This window comes from Phascolarctos cinereus, unplaced genomic scaffold (assembly GCF_003287225.1).
Source record: "Phascolarctos cinereus isolate Bilbo 61053 unplaced genomic scaffold, phaCin_HiC Scaffold_4;HRSCAF=312, whole genome shotgun sequence".
NCBI classification, from domain to species: Eukaryota; Metazoa; Chordata; class Mammalia; order Diprotodontia; family Phascolarctidae; genus Phascolarctos; species Phascolarctos cinereus.
Window position 1 is genome coordinate 14,454,164 of NW_027555847.1, and position 23,676 is coordinate 14,477,839.

The 23,676-nt window shown below is 44.0% G+C and overlaps 1 protein-coding gene across 3 annotated transcripts in view; it reads right to left on the bottom strand.

The window, feature by feature from the left end:
* ARHGEF3 (Rho guanine nucleotide exchange factor 3) overlaps positions 1-23,676 on the bottom strand; it is a 296,463-nt gene that overhangs the window by 146,452 nt on the left and 126,335 nt on the right. The gene's annotated exons all lie outside the window — the stretch shown is intronic.

Here is a 23,676-nt window from a genome sequence, read left to right on the forward strand (position 1 = left end):
TTTCCCCACAGCATGTAAAACATTAGGTATCGCCGCTGCTCAAAAGGATGGTTCTGAGATGTGCTAACAAATTATGGGAACCAAGGGAGATCTAGGACAGTCTGTATTGTATCAATTCCTGAGTCCTGTTGGATTCCATCCTCTCCTTTACCCTTTGCCCTTCACACCCAGTCAGGTGTCAAATCCTCGATTCTCTCCAGGCTCTCCCCAGGCTTTTCCATCCACCCCCTCCTCTCCACTCTCACTACAACCCTCCCTAACACAGGGCCTCATCTCTTCTCAATTCAATTGTAAAGCCAACTATCTGGTCTTCCAGCCTCCAATCTCCCTGCTTTTAATCCCTCTTTAATAGCGCTGCCTGAGAAATTTTCCTAACACATGGCTCTGACCAGAGCATTCCTCTACTCAAAAAAACATTCAAGTGGTTCCCAATGTCAACTAAATAAAGTAAAATTCCTGATCCTGACATTCAAGGCCCTTCACCATCTAGCTCCAGCCTGCATTTCAGTCTCATGTCATATACCATGAACCTAACCACAATGGAATTGTCTGAAAGGTCGGCTCTCATTCTGCCCCCTTCTCTCATCTCTGTCGTTCTGCTTGTGCCACACCCCCACGCCTGCAATGGACTCCCCGCTGCCACTGGAGTTAGCAGAATAAGGGAGTGGTACAGTCCGATCTGAGCTGAAGGAAAACTGCTCTGGCTCCTGCGTGGAGGATGGACTACAGCAGGGGAGGGGAACCGGCAGCCTCAAGGCCACATGGGGCCCTCTGCATTCTCCTGTGTGACCTTTAGACTGAGTCTAAGTTTTACAGAACAAATCCTTTTATTCAGTGGATTTGTTCTGTGAAGTTTGGATTCAGTCAAGGGGCTGCACTTGAGGACCTAGAGGGCCCCATGTGGCCTGGAGGCTGCAGGTTCCCCACCACTGGACTAGACTCTAGTTACTAGAGTGATAAGAGACAAGCCAGGAATACCGATGAAGCAGAGGATTGGGGCCTGAACAAAGGTGGTGGATGTGTGAGTAGGGAGAGGGGGCAAGATGCAGGGGATCAGGTTAAGGTGGAAAGGGAAAGATCTGGCAACTGATGGGATCTATGGGGTGACAGAGACAGGGGAGCGGAGGATAATGTCAAGGATACACCTGGGAGAGTGGAAGATGGTGGTGACTTGGACAGTGGAAGAGGGAGAGTTTCAGGGGGGAAGGATGAGTTCAGTTTTAGATATGCTGAGTTTAAGATTGCCTGGAATATGCAGAGAAATGTCCAACAGACAATTTGGGATACAGAGTAAATAAAGCTCAGAGAAGAGGCTGGATTGGGTCTATTTGTTTATCTAATCTATTCATTTATCTATTGATATGCCTATCTAATCTATCAGTCAGTCTTTCTATTGAATCTTTCTATCATCTACACAGAGCTGACAGTTAAATGCCATGGGAGCTGATGTCACCAAGAAAGAAGCGTAGCCTACATTACTTCATTTATAAAACAGGAATATAGGAGCACCTACCTCACGTGCTACTGTAAGTGTCAAATGAGATAATAAGGCACTCTGCAAACCTGAAAGGCTATATAAATGCTACTGCTACTGTTGTTGTTGCTATTATTATTATCATGATCATTACTGGTGGTGCTGATAGTAGTAGGAGTAATAGTAGTAGAGGCAGTTAGGTGGTGCAGTGGCTAGAGCATCAGCCCTGGAGTCAGGAGGACCTGAGTTATGTGAGGACACATAACATTCACTAGCTGTGTGACTCTGGGTAAGTCTCTTAACCCAACTGCCTCACCAAAAAAAAAAGTAGTAGTAGCAGTAGTAGTAGTGGTAGTAATAGTAGTATAGTAGAAGTGGCAGCAGTAGTAGTAGTAGTAGTCAAGGTAGTATGTTCTGGGCTGCTTGGAACAGTGAGTGCTGGCCTTTAAAGTCAGGAAATCCTGGGTTCAAGTCCTACCTTTGAACCACTAGGCAGTTCTCTAAGAATTGTGGTAGAAGAGGTACAAATCAGTACTGGTAGAGGGAGTTTCCTTACTTGGGAGTTCCCTGTAGCCTCAAAATCACAGGTCTGGCCCCTATCTCTACCTATGTGCCAAGCAGTGGGCTATAATGACAAAAATGAAAGTCTTTACCTTCAAGGAGCTTACCTGGGGGTAAGGGTGGGGACAGAAAGGGCAGGGCACATGTCTCTGGAGGGAGGAAAACAATATGTCCACATAAAACTATCTATAAAAGATGAACCAGATGAATGCAGGGCAATGTTCCAAGATCCTCTGGATGTGGATAACTGAGCCTATCAATCTGTGGTGCCTGATACAGATTAGGTCTGAGAGGACCTTGAATATGAAAATCAACCTGGAAGAGCCAGGCAGCCAGCTGTGCCCACCTGGCATCTGTGGAAGCTTCTGGGCAGCAGCTCCCTGGGGGCTGTCTTCACTCATTCCAGCCCTCGAGAGCCTCTCTGCTCCTCCCTCTCAGTGAGATGTGATGAGAGTTGTTCTCAAACAAACCTTGTGCTGAAGCAGCATTCCATGTTTCAAGGTCAAGTTAGATCACGTGTATGTGTGTGCTTCCCTGTGTGTGTGTGTGTCTCCCCTTATGGCCCATAACCATCACTACTGAGCTTAAGTAACCGCTTCTTATCCCGAAAGACACAGGCCTGCACAGGACCCATGAACATCTGTTCCTTGCAGGATGACAGAGGTCTCTGGCCTATGCCTGGCCGTGTTCCCTAAAGCTCAGTCCTGACATACAAAGTTCCATTCCATAAGGGCCCCAGAAATGAATCTGACTTCCTAAAGCATCCTCTTGTAATGAGAAGAGAAATTTCCCAACAGGGTAGTTTGAATTAAGTCAGAGCCAGTTAATCTGGGACAGAATGGTCCCAGACACCACCAATCTCATCAAATACAGGCTATAAGGAATAATCATTACAGTGATTGTCCTTTTTTATGTGCTTACCACCCTTTCCTCCCCAATATTCCCCTCTCCTTGGATGTTGGTGACATTTCCCCCTCCCCCGCAGCTCTCCTCCAACTGTCCTACCTTTCTTCAGTTTCCTTTGCTGGCTGGTCCCTCACGAACATTTATTAAATACCCACAGTGTGCCAGGCACTAAACTGCACTAAACACGGTGCATATAAAGAAAGGCAAAGGGCGGCCCCTGCCCTCAGGGGGCTCCCAGTCTAATGGCCATCACTAACACTGTGGGCAGCTCTCAGAGTCCATTACGGTCCTCTTCCCTTTTCTCTCTTGGTAATGTCATCAGCTCCCATGGATCCAATTATCATCCTTGTGTCAATGACTCACACATCCTGCCTGAGTGGGCTCCATCCAGCTCCTAATCACCAATTGCAATGGCTGACTGGACATTTTAGACTCAGTATCCCATAAACATCCTAAACTCATGATCAAACCAATTCTCTGCCCAGAAACATAACCGTCATCCAGGCTTTTACTGTTGAGGGAACCAGAATTCTCTCAGGCACTCAGGCTACACACACACACACACACACACACACACACACACACACACACACACACACACACACACACCCACACACACCCCTATATATGTATGTGTAAATAGAGAGACAGACAGACAGGTAGAAAGGTAGACAGATGGGTGGTAATTGTCCTTGTGGAGAAGGCTTTCAGCTTCCTCTCATACACAAAAGCAACCTGAAATGCAAAAAGAGCTATATTTACGATCAGAGAGTGTTAATGTCAAACATGAGAAAATGGCAGTGAGATGGCCTTCCCCTGTAGCCAGCTACAGTGTGAGAGGAAGAATCTTGTGTCTGGAGTCAGAAGATCTAGACAGAAATCCTGGCTGGGTTATTTCCTACGTGTGAAGTCCTGGCTTAACTAACCCAGCTAACTTCTCTGTAAAACAAGAGACTTGGATGAAAATCCTTTCCAACTCTAAGAACTATGAGCCTATTTCTTAAAAAAACAAAACAACCATTTTTAATAATTCCTTTTTTAAATCTTGAATTCCAACTTCTCTTCCTTCCCCACCTAACAAGAGGGCAAACAACATGCTCCAATCCTACTTTAAGATACCTCACTCAGTCTCACGAGCATCATGCCAAAGCTTGGAAAAACCAACCTCATCGGCAAGTTCACTGAAAAAAAAATGGGGATTACAAGGTGAGAATACCCCAGTCAGAAAACGGAGATCTTGTTTCTTAAAGGCATCTGAACATCTAAGAAAAAATCTAGAGAATGGGGAAAGGGAAGAGCAAAAGTATACAGTGCCTACTGTGTGCCAGGCACTGTGCTGTGTTACAAATATTATCTCATTTGATCTTCACAGCAGTCCTGAGAGGGAGGTGCTGTTATTATCCCCACTTTACAGACAAGAAAACTAAGGTAAACAGAAGTTAGGTGACTTGCTTAGGGTCACATAGTAAGTGTCTAAGGCTGGATTTGAACTTGAGTCTTTCTGACTGCAGGCCCAGTGGATACACTGAGTCATGCAGCTGCCTCTTGAAAGCAAGCAAGGTGCCTCTGGACCTGAGTTTGAACTCCACTAAGAGGATTCAGTGACAAAATGTCCTTTGGTTACACATGTCCTTCTCCAGGCTGAATTGGCTCTGCCAACCACTTCCTTTGACAGAGCGACATGCCAGGGTCATCCTCACTTTTACTTTTCACTTTCAGAACAGAAACCTCAGACTTCACTTTTGTCGGGATGCTGGGTCATGCTGGGAAATGAGTGGAAAATGTACCTTGGGTGTGTCTGTGCGTTTGTTTGCTACAGCAAAGTCAGCGATGGCCTGGAAACAACAGGAGGTATTTACCTGTGGAAAGACCCACCTTACAGGGGAGGAAGGGAAAGAAAGAAAGGAGAAGGAGAAGGAGAGAGAAGGAGGAGAAGGGAAGGGAAGGGGAAAAAAAGGAAAAGGAGGAAGAATGGATAAGGGAGAGAAAGGGGACTGTGGGGAAGGGGGGAGGTGGATGGAACAGGAAGGAAAGAAAGAGGTTTTTGGTAAAAATTGGGTCTTTTTCCTTGGGCTGATGTGGCCTTTCAGATCTAATGAAAATCACAAAAACTAAGGGCTCTCACTGCTGAAATCCTCCCAATCCAGAACGCTTGGATGAAAGAACAAGTCCCGTGCACGGCGCAGATCTTTGTTTTTTAAGTAAGCAAGGGCTACTCTCCCACCAGCTGGGGCACTTAGATGCCTGGTACCATGTGAGTGCCAGGGGAGCAGTAGAGTGTTTATAGAGCAGTTAAGGTTAATATAGATGGTTCCTGTTCCTCTCTACTAGGTGATCCAGCCTCCCACTTCATGGAGAAGACTGAGGGCACTGAATGGGGCTCCTTCAATGCCTCTCCTCTAGTCCTCAAAACTTGCCATCCTCACTACGACTCCTTCTCTCTAATCACAGAGGAAAAGGTCCCTCTTCTGTACTCTAGGGTGGAGGTTCCTATAGCCAATCCTACTCCCTCCCAACTCCCAGATTAAAACATAATTGGGAAATATGTAGCAAAATAAATAAAAATACAGTACAATACAGATAATGTGAATGTGTGGTTTTGTTTTTTTTTAAAGTCTAAAGCTCTGGACTTGGAGTCAGGAAAACCTGAATTCAAATCCTGTCTTAGAAATATGTTAGCTCAAGGGGCAGCTAGATGGCACAGTGGATAGAGCACCAGCCCTGAAGTCAGGAGGACCTGAGTTCAAATCCAGCCTCAGACACATAACACTTACTAGCTGTGTGACCTTGGGCAAGTCACTTAACCCCACTGCCTAGCAAAAAATAAAAAAATAAAATTTTAAAAAAAAAGAAATATGTTAGCTCTGTGACCCTGGGCAAGTCATTTAACCTCTATTTGCCTCAATCCATTGGAGAAGTAAAATGGCAAACCACTTTAGTATTTTTGCCACAAAAACCCTATGGACAGTATTGACATGATATGGTCCATTGGGTCATGAAGAGTCAGACACAACTGAACATGACAGAGTTATCCTTAGGGTCAGATGAGATGGCACAGGAAAAGGGCTTTGCCAACCTGAAAGGGCTCTAGAAATAACAGTTATTATTATTGGCAACAAAATACCAAAAATGCTATAAGCATAACTGGGACAGGGGAAACAAAAGTTATCCTGAAAGACATCCCTTAGAGCTCACTCAGCCTGGGTAAGTTAAGGCCAACATGAGAAGATGGCCAAATAAAACTCTGCAGATGGTCTAACGTCAATCCTATTAGGATTGCTATAGGCAGAAGTGCCCCAACCCTGCCCAGAGTTCCCATGCACATGTATGAGATTCATTTTACCACCATATCCCCAGTCCTTAACTAGTGTCTTCTTCAAAGCAGGCACCAGTAAGTGTGTGTTGACTGAATAAATGAGAAGTTCAAACTGGTTTTTTTATAGGGAGAAAAAACAACAACTATGCCATTCTCTGTGTGTGTGTGTGTGTGTGTGTGTGTGTGTGTGTCCCAAAATGTTGATCTGATTCTGCATCCTAGGTCTATCACTTCTCTATCCAGGGGAAGGTGACAACCTTCGTCATCAGTCTGCTAGAACTGGAGCTGGTCTGCTCTCAGAGTTCTTATATCCTTCGAAGGTTTTTGTCTTTATAATGTTGTTTCTGCACAAACTGACTGCTGCACTTCTGCATCAGTTCAGTCACGTCTCCCCAGCTTTCTCTGATCTGTCACTTCTGCTATTTTTTAGGGTGCAATTCCATTCTATTCAGGGAAAACCCTCAGTTTGCCAGTTTGGGGCACTACCAAAGAGCTGCTCTAAGTATTTCTTGGTACTCGTGGGTCTCTGACGCTTTATTTGATCTCTCTGGGGCATTAGCCTGTTAGGACTATGACATTTTCTGGCGTACATCAAAGGAAGAGGATTTCAGAGCTAATTCAGTCCTGCAGACGTGGCCTGAAGAATCAGCTCTAACGTCACAGAACTCAATGCCAACGTGGCAGATGCCACTTTACATCCTCTCCTTAGCCAGCCTAATTAAAGCTGTCTGTTCTAGTTGGCTGACTAAGGAAAGGACAGATAACAGCATCAGGAAACATCCACTTACCAGCGGCATTGCTCAGGGCTCCAATAAATAACAATAATGGTGATGACATTTCACACGTGTATGGCACGTTAAGATTTACAAAACACTGTCCCCATGATCAGTCTCTGAGATATACGTGGCAAGTGTTACTGCTTCCATTTTACAGATGAGGAAAATGAGGCTCACATGGCTAAGAAATGTTAAACACATCACGCAAAGGCAAATCTTTCTATTGCACAGGGCTACAAATGTGGGCTTTCTCACCTGCTATTTTTGCTTTTCTCAGGGGCAGTGGCTAATGACTGTCTTAGGCTTCATTTCAAATTGCCTAGCTTGAATTGATTAGTGTCAGGACAACTGCTTATTTAATCACAGCATTCTTTTTTCTATTTAGTAACAAAGTTACCTGAGGAGTGCTACCCATTGATAGAAATGTAACCTCTACCCCCTCAGTAATAAATGATCCTTAATTAGTTGCTTTAAACTATTAAATTCAAAACAGGTCCTGGCCTTTTTAAAAGAGATGAGATATATATATATATAGATATATATATATATATATAGATATATATATATATATATATATCTATATATATATATATCTCTCCATTGGTCCAAGGTTTCAGTAGTTGCAGGAGGCTCTGATGCCTTGACTTTCATCTGGGCCTTTTCTGGGGAGATTTAAGGAAAAGATTTTGTGTTCCTGCGCTTGCCTTAGCTGGAACCTGGCAACGAGATGGCAAGCACTTTATTTATCTTAAGATGGTAGCATTTGGGAGAAGCTGGAATGTGAACAGAAGGGATTGCTACCCACTGTTCTCTTCCTTTTCCTCCTCTTCCTCCTCTCCTCACTCCTCTTCCTTTTCTCCTTGTCCTCTCTCTCCTTATTTTCTAGCTTTCTGTGTTTTTCTTCTTCCGGTATCCATGGTCCTCCAGATTGCCCTCCTCATTCTTCCTTTCCATCTCTCTTTCTCTGTGCCTTTCCCTGGTCAGGGCTGCTCCAGAGGAGCTGACTGTCAGGACTGACAAGCTGCTCCTTAGCAGATCTAAGATTCCATCCGAGCCTGGATCCAAAGTATGAAGGGAGTTCAGGGAGCAGCCAGCCCAATTCCTTCATTTTACAGAGAAGGAAACTGAGGCTCAGGAAGGGTAAGGACCATAACCACGGTGCCCTTGGTGTATGCACCAAAAGAAGGACCAGCACAGGCACACCTCGCTTGACTGTTAATGTCAGCTCAGCCGATTAGTCAGTACAACCCCTCATTTTGCTGATGAGGGATTCCTTGAGCCCAGAAAGGGTAACTGGCTGCTACAAAGGAGGGAGCTGTAGGCACAGCCAGACTCTAAACTCCCTGTTCTCTCCTTGAGGTCCTTCTCCCTATCTGCCTAGTCCATCCGTCCAGGGAGTGCTCTCTCTTCCCCCTCCCCCGCCCCCCCGAAAAAGGACACTAATAAGAGACTTCCGTAATTTGGCTCATAATAGGAGCCAAATCTCATTAAGAGCAGCAACTTCTCATTACTGATGGTGGGAGGGCCCTGATTATGAATAGCTGTACATTTCCACAGCTCCCAGCCTCAGGAAAGATGCTCTCTGGGGAGAGGAGACTTGAGGACTGCAAAGGCAGGTGGAAAACCCCACTAGAAAGAAGGGATTTAAATGACAGTAATAACAAGATGGGCAGAGGGGCACAACAGGGCAGAGGGGGTAGAGTGCTGGGCTGGGAGTCAGTAAGGTCCAAGTTCAAATTCCCCTTCAAATACTTACTGGTGGTGTGACTCTGGGCAAGTCACTTCAACTCTGTCTGCCTCAGTTTCCTCATCTGTAAAGTGGGGATAGTAATAGCACCTACTTCACGGCATTGTTGTGAGGTACAAATTAGAGGTCATCATGGTAAAGTGGATAAAGAGAGAGCCCCAGAGTCAGAAGTCAAGCATTCATTAAGCACTTACTCTGTGCCAGGCATTGTGCTTTGGGTGGAGGATCGTCCCAAAAGCCAAAAGCTTTTCTTGGGGTCTCTTTCGATTTCCTGGGGCCCAGCTGTCCCCCTGCTCTCTCCTGTTCTTGCCATGTGCCTGACACTGCTCTCTTTTCAATTAAGTATTTCTTCAATGGTATTCCTCAGTACTTAGCCCAGTGCCTGGCATATAACAGGTGCCTAATAAATGCTGACTGATATTACCTGCACCCTTTCTTTCAGGTAGATCAACATTGGAAATATGCCACAACTACCACTGGTATCCACCATGCCAAATCTCTCTAGTGACCTTTGGGTCCCCCACAAGCCCGTGCTAGTCTAAGATTTGTAACCATTCAGCAGTGTCCCAAAGAACATCTAATTCAATTCAATAAGCACTTATTAAGCACCCATTAAGAATAAGGGAATGTGGCTATCAGAACCAAAAAAAAAAAAAAACGTGGAACACCCCTGCCCTCAAGGGGCTTACAACCTATTTGGGGTAGAACTTGTAAAGGAATAAACAAATATAATGTCATTTGAGGGAGAGAAAGAACATTAACAGGTAATGGGAGGGGGGAGTAGGGGCAGGAAAAAGGAAAAGCCTTTGGGTGCTAGGTAGAATATGGTGAGCCCTGAATGAAGCTAAGGAGGTTAAGAGGCATTTAACATCTGTATTAAAAGATTTGTGTATGCACACACTAGAATATAGCTTAGAATGTTAAAATATACTGAATATGCTGTCTACTTATGACTTATGTGACCTTGGGCAAGTCTCTTTACTACCCTCAGCCTCAGTTTCCTCATTTGTAAAATGGTGATAATGATCCAGGTACCCCAGAGGATTATTATGGGGATCAATTGAGATATCTCTCACTCTCTCTCTCTCTCTCTCTCTCTCTTTCTCTGTGTCTCTCTCACACACATATGTGTGTATATGTATATATATACATACTTACATATTTTCCTACATAAATATTGGTTATTAATTTTATTTGGAATTCTTATCTGGCTGAATACTTAAAATCACAGCCCTAAGAAATCTCTGAGGACAACAGGAGCATAGATTTAAAGCAGAAAAGAACTTACAAGTCAATTGGTCCAACTCCCTTATTTTACAGACACACAGGAAATTGATGTGCTGAAAGAGGAAATGATTTTTCCAGGCAGTAAGTGATGCAATGAATCAAATGGCAAACATTTGCTAAGCACCTACTATGTACCAGGCCCTGGGGAGACAAGTGCCAAGTACTAGAATGAAAGAATTTCTATGACCAGAGAGTTTATTCTAATAGGAACATATATAAAGTTAATATATGCACACAGAGTAGTCAAATACAAAATGGCTAAGAATGACTCTCTTAATGGGCATGAGTAGTTGGGGGGATGTGGGAAAGGCTTCATGGAGAAGATGGGGTCCCAGGAGCATCTGAAAAAGAAGCGAGGGGCTCCCTGAGTGGAGGCAAGGAGGGAGGACAGCCCAAACTGGGCTTCAAATCAACTGATCAACAAGTATTAATTAAGAGCCTACTATGTGCTGGGCACTGTGCCACGTGCTGGAGATACAAAGAAAGACAAAAAGAATCCCTGCTTGCAAAGAGCTAACAGTCCAGTATAAGAGCAGTCAGGTCCTTAAGCTCCAAGCCTAGAGTTCTCCCCACTGATGCCATATTACTCCACCCTGGTAGGTGCTATAGGAAACTGAAAGTGTCCAGCCCATGTGCCATGGAAGGGAGGTTTGGAAGGACAGGCAGACAGATGGACAGACAGAGGGTTTGCAGAATAGCCAGGCTCACAATGAAGTTCTTGGCAGAGAAACAACTATGAACCGAGCCAGGCTCTGCTGGAAAGCCCACAATGGAACAATAACAAATTTGTACCAATGTTGCTGTTGTGTTTTCAGAATATCTGGAAAGCTGTCAAATATGACTGAATTTACATTTTTGTTCAGCACATGTCTTTAAAGAGAGGTGTGTTTTCTGAGCAGCCCAAAAGTAGTAGGGGAGAGAGGCCAAGCAGATAAGCATCTGGGATGTCCCCTCCTTGGTGGCTCTATCACTCCCTGTGAAGCTGGGAAGAAAAATCCAAAGTTGTGGTAAGCCATTGATGGGCAGGGAGACAAGAATGCACTCCCTTGGAAAATCTCTACTGAGTGTTTCAAAGCAAGGCAAGAGTCATTTGATCTTGAGGTAGGAGACTGAGGCATATTTTAAGCATCAAAGAGTGTTGTACCTGGCTGGCTTGAGAGGAGGCATTAAGCTTGACTCCTTGCAACTTCTTGGGAAACCGGGGTTTTAATAAAAGTAAATTCTTTTAAGGAAACTCATGGACCCTCCAGGGCTCTCACTGGACTCTGGCCACTAGGGATGGCAAAACTTCCTTGCAGGGATGCTAATGTACCAAGAATTAAATTATGATAGTCAATCTATCAACTCATAAACATTTATTAAATGCCAGCAACTGTGCTGGGGATACCAACCCCAATGAGAGTCCCTGTCCCCCAGCGGCTTGCATTCTATTCAAGGATATGGCAGTCAGTCAGTCAGCAAATATTTTATTTATTAAGTATCTACTATGAGCTAAGCACTGGGGATACAAAGAAAGGCAAAAACAGCCCCTGCCCTCAAGGATGTTATATTCTAATGGTAGAGATAACTAGGTACATACAAGACATATATATTTTATATATATATATACACATATATATACATATATACATATATATATACACATATATACATATATACACATATATACATATATATATATATATATATATATATATATATATATATATATATATATACACACATATGTATGCATACATACACGCACACACTTACATACAGACCAGGAAAGGCAATCTGAGAGGGGAAGATGTTAGCAGCTGGACAAACTAGGAAAGGCCTCCTACAAAGGTAGTATCTGAGCAGCCTGGAAGGAAGCCCGACAAGCTCCCAGGCCGAAGTGAGGAGAGAGAGTATTCCAAGCGTGGAGGACAGCCCCGAATGGAGATGGGAGATAGAGGTTTCTGTGGAAGGAATTGCTACATAAGTACGTGGAGGGGAGAGTGAAGGAGAAGGCAGGGAGGGACCAGATTATGAAGAGCTTTAATGCCAAAGAGAAGAGTTTATATTTGATCCTGGAAGTGGCTTTACTGAGGACCTACTATGTGCCCGTCACATTGGTAAGAGCTGGGGATACAGATACAAAGTGGGACAGTCCCTGCCCTCAGGGTGCTTGTCTTCTACTAGAGAAAATTGGTTTACAGATGAAGAAATGTTCACAATTTTCTGGTATAAGAATCAGAAGCTTTGCAATGAAAAGGAAGGGCCAGTGCGGCCACAGGGCACTCCTTTTGTGGATAGTCTCAGACTTATCTGAACTTGTTTTCCCTTTCTCATGTGTTGTCTAATGCTTTCTCACCACAAATACTCCCCCCTCAAAATGGTCCTGTATGCAAGAAACTCTTCCTTATCTGTGCCCTTAAAGGAGAGGTACAGAGGAAATCTGACAACAATTCTGTTCCATAAACACTGACTGATATGTGTGCTCACTGCATGCAGGGAACAGTGCTAGGAATGCTAAACACATTTATTGATACAGCACCTAGAGGCGGCCGGGTGGTGCAGTGGATAGAGTGCTCAACCTGGAGTCAGGAAGACCCGAGTTCAAATCTGACCTCAGCCAGTAGGTCCTTAATAACTGCTGGTTCCCTTTCCCTCCCTCTCTGTTTATTTGGGGAGCTCACTAAGATCCATGGAATGATGGGTGCCCTGGTGGAGGGCTGCTGGCCAGCTCCTTTCTATTCCTGTTGCCAATTCTTTCATCACGCTTGTCATTTTCTCTCACCTGGTAACAGGCCTTCTCTCCATCAGCCTGCACACTGCTGCTGGACAAGTGCCCCTAAGACCCAGCTCGGAAGTGAGTCCCCTGTTTCAACATCTTCAAGTGGCTCCCCACTGCCCCAGAGAAGGCCAAACTCCTTAGAACAGCATTCAAGGCCCTCTCTGATCTCTGATCCAGGCTTACTTGTACTCCCTTCAAACACTGGGTTTTCCAGACACCCCTACCCCGGTCACACACATACGCTCTTGTCGCTGGGGATTCGGTTGCTTGAAACGTCGCTGGGTCCATCCATGCCTCCCCATCTTTCAAGGAGCATCTGCAGTGCTACCTGCTGTCTCGCAGCCTTCCTGATGCCCCCACCCTTCCTCCTAGCAAAGGGCGCGCAGAAGAAAAGGCTGAATTTCCTTCCGGAGAAGGCAAAGTGCCCAGACCAGAATTACGGTCGAGCAACCCATAAACCCATAAACGGATAAGCATGTATTGGGCACCTGCTCATAACGATGAATCAATCGAGTAATAAACATCCATTAAGCACCTACTATATGCTAAGCACTGTGCTAGGTACTAAGATTACAATGACCAAAAGCCAGTCGCTGGCCCTCCAGCCAGAGGTAATTTCTTTTGCCCCAAGTTTTAGGCAGCATTTTGTCAATATCTTATCTTAGTCAGGGAACTGGGCTAAAATCCTGACTCTGTCGTTTACTATTTGACCATGGGCAAGTTGCTTGGCTTAGGTGAGTCTCAGTTTTCTTACAGAATGAATGAATAGGTGAAGAAACATTTATGAAACACTTACTACATACAAAATATGGTGCTCAGTGCTAGAGACACAAATGTGGAAGCAAAATGGTGCCTGCTCTGAGACTTTGGCCACAACCTGTGTAAAGGAGCGGCGGTGATCAGGAAAGGGGGCCTTGGGCCAAAAAGGCCCAGGGATGGTGAGTTAGGCTACAGGGAAGGAGTCGGATGGACCCGATCCAGGAATGTCAGTGCAGCTGATTTAATCAGGGGCTCAGAATTAGGAGAGGAAACAAGGTGATGAGCAGATGGATGGAAAACGTCTAACATGGGGCCCAGCTGGGACAGAGGAACCCCAGAGCAGAAGTCCTGAGATGAGAAGGTTCCAATCTCCAGCGCACAGTCTCTGGTCTTTCAGGCAATGGAGCTGCTGCAGCTTTCGAGACAACATCCGGGAATCTGAGGTCGCATCCAGCTCTAATCTATGCTAGATTCACCCAACTAGAGTGTAAGCTCCTTGAAGGCAGCATTTGGTGTCCTGGAATCCCCAGTGCCTAGCACACCACCTGATGCTTAATAAAGTTACATGATTTACAGCTGGTGCTTAATAAAGGCTTCATGATTTATCGAGCCTAGGGCCCTACCCTGTAAATTCCAGAGAAAAAGGGTCCTTTGCAGAGGCCATGCCTGCAATGCCCTCCCTCTTCATCTCTTCCTGTTGGAATCCCCAGCATTCTTCAAAGCTCAGATCTAATGCCACATCCTCCATGAGGTCTTTCCTGATATAGTTCCTGCTCTCCCAACCCCACTCCCACCACTGGTGGCTCCTTACCCCCCTCCCAAAGTGCCTTAAATCCATTCTGCATGTGTTTTGTATATATATTGAGTCCCCAAGTAGAATGTAAGCCCCCTGAAGGCAGGGACTTTTCCCTTTTGGTATCTTTATCCCTAATACTTAGGATAGTAGCTGGCAAATACCAAGCACTTTTACTTGTCTGTTGATTGACTGAATGTAAGCTCCTTGAACAAAGGGCTCTACCTTCTTACCTCCAGCACACCATAAATAGCAGGCACTTAATACTCGTTTGTGGATTAGTCAGTCAGCAATGAATTAGCAAGTATATGGCTTCATATTATCAACTAGAGGCATCAGGGTATGATGGACAGAAAGACCTAGGTTCTAGTCCCACCTCCCATATATACTGGCTGTGTGACACCCAGCAGGTCTCTTAACCTCTCTGTGCCCTGAGTAGCTCTCTGAAAAGGTGCTGTTCTGCACTGGGAGTGAGAATTCCCTATGCAGATAAAAGAGCAGGTCTGGCAAATAATAATAATTATTATTATTTAGTTGGGTTTTTTTAAGCATCTCCTATTAAGATTACAAGCTCTTTGAGGGCAGCTAAGATATCTTATCCATCTCTTTCTCTACCATTTTGCTTAATACAGGGCCTCCTACCTAGGAGGGACACAATGAAAGTGTTTACTAACCGATCAGATGGATGGCTTGGAAGATGGATGGATGGAAAGAGACTGGGCAAAAGCAGGGTCTCTAGAAGCAAACTATCCCGCAGAAGCCCTGGAGGTTACACAGCCTGGAATTTTTACATAGGACTTTCTTTGATAAATTCTGGCTTTTTTCTTTTCTTTTTTTTTTATTTTTAGGTAGGACTTTAGTTGAAGAATTCTGGCAATGTTGATCCATTTATAAGATCTCGGGAGCTTAAGGGGATCAAGGGGGCTCTGAGCCTCTCTCCCAGGAATTTCCTCAGTCCAGTAATGTAGCTCTGACCAGGCTGTAATACCGGGCTGGCTCTGGGGGCAGTTTGCTTTCAGGGTCATGGTGCATTTCTAAGGTTTGTTTTGTTGGTAGGCTTAGGGCCAGGGTACAGGTGGGGTGGTTTTTAGTTCTTCACTGTTATCATCTCTGTCAGGATGAACACAAATACAAAATCTTGGCTCTCTGCATGGCATGTCTGGGCTAGTTACCAAGCTGGGGTGGGGTTGGGGGGGGTGAGACAGCTCAAGCTCCCCACCCAGAGTGGTGCAAGGGAGAATTCCATTATATTCGCACAGTTAAAAGTCTGTTGGAGCCCAAGTAGGGGTGGGGAGAGCAAGACTTTTCTTCCCAAGGGCTGCCAACATTCACTGTATCAAGCAACATCACCCCATAATTCCTTCTAACTCCCAGTTTTCATGTTAAAGTATCTGTGGGAAAAAAAACCAGCTAGTTTATTTTGCATTCTCATTAGACTGTGAACACCTTGAGAGCAAGGCCTATTCCCTCCTCCTTTCTTTGTATCCCCAGTACTTAAGCACAGTGCCTGGCACACAGTAGGCATTTAATAAATGTCCCCTGCTGAGTTCAAGCTCTGATTCTCTCTCCACTGGAATACTGTAAAATCTTCCTAAATAGTCTCCCTGCTCCTCCAATCCCATCTACACTGTACTGCCCAGGAGGGCAAAGACTTTTACCTGTGTGTCCCAGCACCTAGCACAGAGGGAGCAATAAATGCTGGTTGATTGATTGATTACATTTGTTTCCCTAGTGCTTAGAACAGTGCTAGGCACATAGTAGGCACTTTGAAAATGGTTGACTGCCAAACTGGTCTTCTTGATGCACAGAAAAGATCATATCATTCCACTCCTAATAACCTTCAATAGCTCCCCAGTGCCTACCAAATGAGGAATAGTTGTTTGTTTGTGAGGCAATCGGGGTTAAATGATTTGCCCAGGGTCACACAGCTAGTTAAGTGTCAAGTGTCTGAGTCTGGATTTAAACTCAGGTCCTCCTGACTTCAGGGCCAGTGCTCTATCCATTGTGCCACCTCGCTGCCCCTAGGAACAGTTCCTTAACTGGTATTCCAGACCCTCTACTCTTTGGCTCTAACTTGAGAGGACAGACTATATTCTATATGTCTCTGCCTTTCTCCTGAGTTCTAACCCCATGTACACTGTACGTGTTTAATATCTGTCGGCTAAATAAAAAAACCCATCAGAACACCAGTAGACCAGGGAGAACCACAGATGGTGATTATTGAACTCAGCACCTTTATTAAGCACCATGTACAAGGCACCTTACCAGGCCCTTTAGGAATGCAACGATAAATATGCCATAGTTGCTGCCCTTAAGGAGCTTATAATCTATTAAGAACAGAACTAAGTATGCTTACAGTACATTTAGGTCAGAGATTTAGGACTGGAAGGACAAGCGCAGGTTGCCTAGTGCGATTTTTTCAGAAAAGGAAGGTGACTTGCCCACAGCCACACAGCAAGTCTGGTGGTTGTTTTGCATTTGGGAAACATTTTTTTAAACTTTTTAAAAATAGTTTTATTCATACTCTTTAAAATGTTTTCATTTTTTAAACAACTTTTTTTGTTCTTCATCATTTCACAAACACCAAGAAACATGATAGGCAGTTTTTAATAAGAATAGCCAGTATTTATACAGTACTTTAAGTGTGCAAAGTTTCCTACATGTTACTTCAGCAAATTCTCCCAAAAACCCTATGAGGCCGGTGGTGCTGTTTTGTCCATTTTACAAATGAGGAAACTAAGGATAAGAGACATTAAGCAATTTGCCCAGGGTCACACAGCTAGTAAGAGTCTGAGACAGGATTAGAACTCAGGTCTTCCTGACTCCACTTTTACCCACCATACCACCTACCTGCTTACCCTGAACACTTCCATGCACAAAGAACAGAAAAGCAGATTATCAATCTGCTTTTTTTTCTTTTTAGGCAAATGGGGTTAAGTGACTTGCCCAGGGTCACACAGCTAGTAAATGTCAAGTGTTTGGTCTGAGGCTGAATTTGAACTCAGGTCCTCCTGACTTCAGGGCCGGTGCTCTATCCACTGCACCACCTAGCTGCCCCCAAAGGGAGGATTATCTACAAAACTGACTCTCTTATGCAGCTTGAGGTGTTTTTTTTTTTTTGCATATAACAAAATCAACAGATTTTTCAAAGCTGTCCTTGGCTTATGTATCTGAACTCTTCTTCACACAGATAGCAACTTGGGGATTTGAACCCAGAATCCCTGACTTCATGTGTCTAATTTTTTCAGCTACACCATGGAAAGTTTTGAGACATGTGGTATCACTGCATGGAAGACAAGTGACATACATTCGGATATAAAATATAACATAACATAATTAATACAATATATTATAATAGTGAATTATATAATTAATATTCATACAATCTAACATATTATCATGTTCATATAATACTTATGGAATATACTAAGTGTTAACTGTTTGCCTCCCCCCCCCATGTTTTACTTTGCCAACCACAAAAATAACATTTTTTTAAAAGTACAGGATGAAAAGAATCTCTCCCTTTCCCCTTCTTCCGTCATGGGAAGGATTTGAGCCACCATCATTACTGTAGCCCCAGCTCCCGGTGGTAATATATTAAAAATGAAATTCCTAATCGGTCTAATTTTAGCCACAGGAAATGGGTGCGCATGCATAGGGACCTGAAAGGATTCCCAATGCTTTGTTTGAGGATGGGTATTTTATCTTTATTTAACCTTCTTCCTTCCCCTTTTTGGGAGGGGAGGGAATCTACCAGGTTTGGGGAAGGAGCAGGAAAGCCAGGCAAGCAGAATCTGTTTCCTGGTTGGCTCTGACTGTGATTTTTTTTTCCCCTCTGTTGTTGCAGGGTTGCTTTTCAAATTCATTTTGATGACCATGGACTATTGATTTTAGACCACAGAAAAAGAGAGAGGGAAGGAGTGAGCCAGGAAGCAGCAGAGAGAGAAAATGAGAATCACTAGCCCTGAAACTAAGTTTCATTTCAGGAACTGTTATCAAAGATACCATGTATCCTTGTTCATACTACAGTGGCCTTAAAGATAGTATGTATCCTCAGTTTTCTCATTTGTAAAATGGGCATAATAGCACCTACCTCAGAGGGTTTTCGGGAAGATTAAACAAGGTAACACATACAAAGTTTTGCACACTTAAAGCACTGTACAAATGCTGGCTATTCTTATTAAGTGTTATAGACAGAGATTTTGGACAGGATTCTAAAGAGATAATGGATATAAAGCACTTTGCAAACTTCAAAGCACGATATGAATGTTACCTGTTACCATTGTTAATTGTATGAATATTTTGCAAATAAATAATAAAAAAGCAGCCTTTGAGAGCTGGAAAGGGTCTCACTCTGAGTCCATCAAGAACAACCCACATCAGAAAGGAATCCTCCCTACAGTATACCTGAAGAGTAGTCATCCAACTTCTGTGTGAAGATCTCCAGTGATGGAGGCCTTGGCACCTTGAGGCCCACACCACTTTTTTATTGGGGTTAAGTGACTTGCCCAGGGTCACACAGCTAGTAAGTGTCAAGTGTCTGAGGCTAGATTTGAACTCAGATCCTCCTGGCCCCAGGGCTGGTGCTCTATCTACTGTGCTACCTAGCTGCCTCAACTCATACCCTTTCTTAACAGATCTAGTTGTTGGAATGTTTTTCCTATTGTCATGCCTAAAAAAAACCTCCAGATGACAATTTTCATTTTTTTCTTGCCAGGTACAAAGACTGAAAAATGTCACCTGGTTGACAATTAGTGATCGATGGCTTGAGGTTATTAAGCTTGACTGACCTAGGCAAGAGGATCAATTTCCTCATCTATAAAATTCCGTTCAAGTCAACAAGCATCCATTAAGTACCTATTTTGTATCAGGTACCCTGTGCTAGGTCCTGAGGATGCAAAGACAGTGAAACAGCACCTGCCTTCAGGAAGCTTATGATCTAACAGAGCAATCCACACAGGCACAGACAAGTAAACACACGATGAGGGTAGTGGAGAAGATGCCCTCTGAGATCTCCTTCCAATCATAAATTGTGTGACTCTAAGTAAGTAGCAATCAGGATGAAAATCTATCTTCTCTAATATCAGTAATTAGCAATAGTAATAGACCACTGAAGATGGGGCTAGTGCATGCCAGCAGTGGAGGCGGGCAGAGACAACAAAATAATCTGCCTCCTTCTTTCCAATCCTAAGTACTAAGATGCTTCTTTAAACAATTGTTTGTTGGTTTGGTTTGCTAAATACAAATCCTAGGAAGGAGATGGTCAACGTGCTGAATGCTGTCCTGGGTGTAGGAGGGAGGCTTAAGGCAAAGGAAATTCAATTCCATTTCATTAAATTTAATAGAAATTTATTACAGATGGCACCTACATGGGGGCGGTTAGGCCTCTGTTTAACTGTTACTGCCTCATTTTCTTTATGGATTCTTATTCTGGATTCTAAGGCAATCAAAGAATGCAGTCTAATATTTTCTCATGAATTAACTGAGTTGACAGCAGATAGACTATTGGGCCCGGAATCAGGAAGAGCTGAATTTGAGTCCAACCTCAGATACCTACCAGTTGTGTGACCTTAGGCAAGTCAGTTCACGTGTGCCTCGATTTCTTCAACTGTAAAATGGGGATAATAAAAGCATTTCCCTCCGAGGGTTGCTGTGAAGATCGAACGAGACAGTACTTGTAAAGCACAATGCCTAGCACATAGTAGGTGTTATGTAAATGCTAGTTATTTATTATTATTATTATTAAGAGCAGCTGGGTGGCACAGTAGATAGAATGCCTGGCCTGGAGTCAGGAAGGTAAGAATTGAAGGAACTGGTGATGGTTAGCCTTCCTAAGATAAACTCTGGGGGAAATGAAAGCTGTCCTCAAGTCTCTGAAGGGCAATCCTAAGAAAGGGAGACTCAATGTGTCCTGCCTGACTGCAGAGGGAAGCACTAGTAACAACGGGCAGGTGCTGCACAGAGGCAGATGGAAACCTAGTGCTCCAAAAAACGTGCTCACAATTAGAGCTCGGCCAGTCAGGCAGTTTATTAAGGGTGGGCTAGGTGTTGGGCGCTGTGCCTTGCTGGGGATACAAAGAAAGGTGAAAGATGGTGCCTGCTCTCAGGGCGCCTACAATCTAATTGGGGGGGGGAGACAACACACAAACAACTATTTACAAACAATTAGAGACAGAATAAGTTAGAAATAATCGACAAAGGGAAGGCACTGGAATGAAGGGGTATTGGGAAAGGCGTCTGGTAAAAGGGAGAATTTTAACTTGGACTTGAAGGAAGCCAGGAGGTAGAGATGAGGAAGGGCAGGAGGTAGTGAGCTCCCCTCATCACCAGAGCTCTCCAAGGTGGGGTTAGGTAGCTGCTTGTATGTGATGTCACAGAAAGGATTCTTTTAAAGTTATAGGCTGGATAATACATACCTATTCACACACAGTTGTGTGCATGTTGTCTCTCCCATTCGACTGTAAGCTCTTTGAAGGCAGAGACTGGTTTTGGCTCTTTTTGTACCCTCTGGGATTAGCACAGTGCCTGGCACGTTAGAGTTGCTAAATAAATGCCGTCAATTTGACAAGATGATCACTTCCAGCTCTGCTTCTGTCACTAAATCTTCATCGTGTCTTTTCCCCCATCCTTCTTTTAGCATCTGAATTCCAAGAACACAGCCATTAGGCCCCGAACCTTCCATGAACATAGGCAACTTCTCCTGCCTTCTGCTGATCTCGTTACAATCTGTGCCCTGTTGTGTGACTCACTGCCCAGCATCTCAGTGTGTATGACCTTGTTTTGCGTAGTTCAGAGAATGTCAGAGTTGGAAGGGACAGCCCTCAGGTCATCCGAAGGCCAACCTGTACCCTAGCAGCCAAAAAACATGCCTTTTTCATTGGTCAAACCTTGAGATTCATTTCGATTTCAGCTACCCAGGGGCCCTCAGTAATTAAAGAAGGGTTACTTTGGTCACGGGACAGTTGACTTTGGCTACCTTTACAAATTTATTATACCTTTCACTATCATATTTGCTACCTGGTATTAACCCCAGCCTCGGTCTGGGAGTATTAGGGAAGTGAGGGCGAAGAAGGTTTAACCCGTACTTTGTAGCTCTAGTCTGTCAAGATCGGAATTTTAGAGGGGGGAGAGGGGGGATTTTAGTGACCATCTAGTCCAACCCAGGCCTGAGCCAGAATCCCTGCTCTGCTTCCAACAAGTGTCACCCATCCTCATATGACATGGACTCAGTGCCCTTGACCACTCTGCGTGCTCCCCTCGTGATGTTCTTGACTTTAGTGACATTCTTCTTATGCTGTGAACTCCCAGACAGACCACGAGGTTGCCGGCATGGAACGATCTGAGCAGAAGGCAACAGGATTGTTGCCTCCCCAGTCTCAGATACAATGCCTCTCTAACGCATTTGTTTTCTTAGTGGAGCTTTTTCAGATGAACCGAAGTTTCACACAGGGAGGCTGAAACACATGGGCTAAGTTGAGTTTTAGATTAATATCAATATTCTTGTCCAGCCCTTGCAAATTTTCAAAGCCTTCCCACATCCAGTTTCTTGTTTGATCTTCCTAACAAATCTGCCTCTGCTTTTTGCCCTCTACAAATAAGGAAAGGCAGGAACTGCCTAAAAGACAGAAGTTAAGTGACACCTGAGATTGTACACCTGTAATCACTGCACATCTGTGTTCACTGTTCTATCACATGTCCCTTCCCATCTTCCAATCTGATTAATCTCGTGCAGAGTTGCCATTTTTCTATTCCCTACAGATGAAGATAGTTGATCTAAGAAAACTATGAGACTATGGAAGGATGACATTATGGAACCAAGGAAACAGGGTTATATTGCAAGTCAGAGGCCGTGGGTTCAAATTCCAACTATCCCAATCTATAACTACTTGTGTGCCCTTGGGCAATACATTTGATCTTTTTAAGCCTCAGTTTCCTGATTTGAAAAATGGGAATAATTATACACGCACTGCCCATATGATAAGGCTGCTGTGCGGAAAATACTTTGTAAATTATAAAGCTACACACACACACACACACACACACACACACACACACACACACACACTTCCAAGCTTACTTACCTCCATCTAAATTAAACTCTTCTGTTACAAGATCTATAAACCTGGTTTTGTTTGGGGTTTTTTGTTTGTTTTTTTTTTCATTTTTGAGTAACTGTAGTTCAATTGGTTTCTTCTGTAATCTTGTATATTTTATTTTCTGCATTTAAAAACATGTCTCTAAGGAAGGATACCCAGGTTCCATCAGCCTGGCCAAGGAGTCCATGAAATAAAAATCCCTGGGGTAGATGACATCCAAGATGTTTTCCAATTCTGTATCTATATCTATATCCCTTGAATCACTACTAGGAAATGTAATTGTTATTAGGAAATAGAAACAAATCTAGGAAGTATAAATAAATTAATTAATCTGCTCAGCCACCTTTCAGATACTAATTTTCTCTCTTAAGGTCTTTCTCTACAGAATCTATCTGGGATGGCTAAGAAGTAAGAAGACACACTGTTACTGGGGCCACACTGCCCTCCTTGCCACCTTCCTTTGCACCTCTCCTTGTAAACCCATCCGAGTAATCTGTGCGCATGGCTTGGAGAGACTGACATCACCAAGTATTCTTTCTAGTGAGATGGAGAACCACCAGGCCTTCCTAACTGCCCAGCCTCTCTGCTTCACCAACCCCTGGCACCATTATGTGCCTATTGACATAAACCAAGGGGCCCTGGACCTTGCCACCTGCACTGCTGCAGCAGCCTTACCACTCCTGGGTGTTTCCAGAAGTCTTGTTTGGGAATATTCTTTTACACATTGTTTCCCTCAATTAGAGTGTGGGCTCCTTGAGAGTAAGGATTATCTAAGCTTTCTTCATGTGCATCCTTCAGCACTTAGCATAGGGCTTGGCATATAGTAAGCACTTAAATGCTAAGCCCTAAAAATATAAAGAAAGAGGAAAAAAGAAATGAGCATTTAAGTGCTTACTTAGTAAGGCATCTAGTACATTTTTTTTTTGCCTTTACATCCTTAGCACAGCATCTGGCACAGAGCAGGCATGCTAGCTGATGGGCAGTGGGCAGCAGTGATGAAAAATGACATGTCCCATTGTGTTCTTCTGCTTTCTACCCAGGATTTTGAAATCCCTCCCAGAAATTCTTCCTGGGTTCAGACCAGCAGGACCCTTTGTTCCTCCCATGCATTACCATTAATGGGTAGAAATACTGGAGGCTGGCATGTCTCAGGAAGCTTTCCATTACATCCTGAATGCAATTCCCCCAAGACCTATCCTC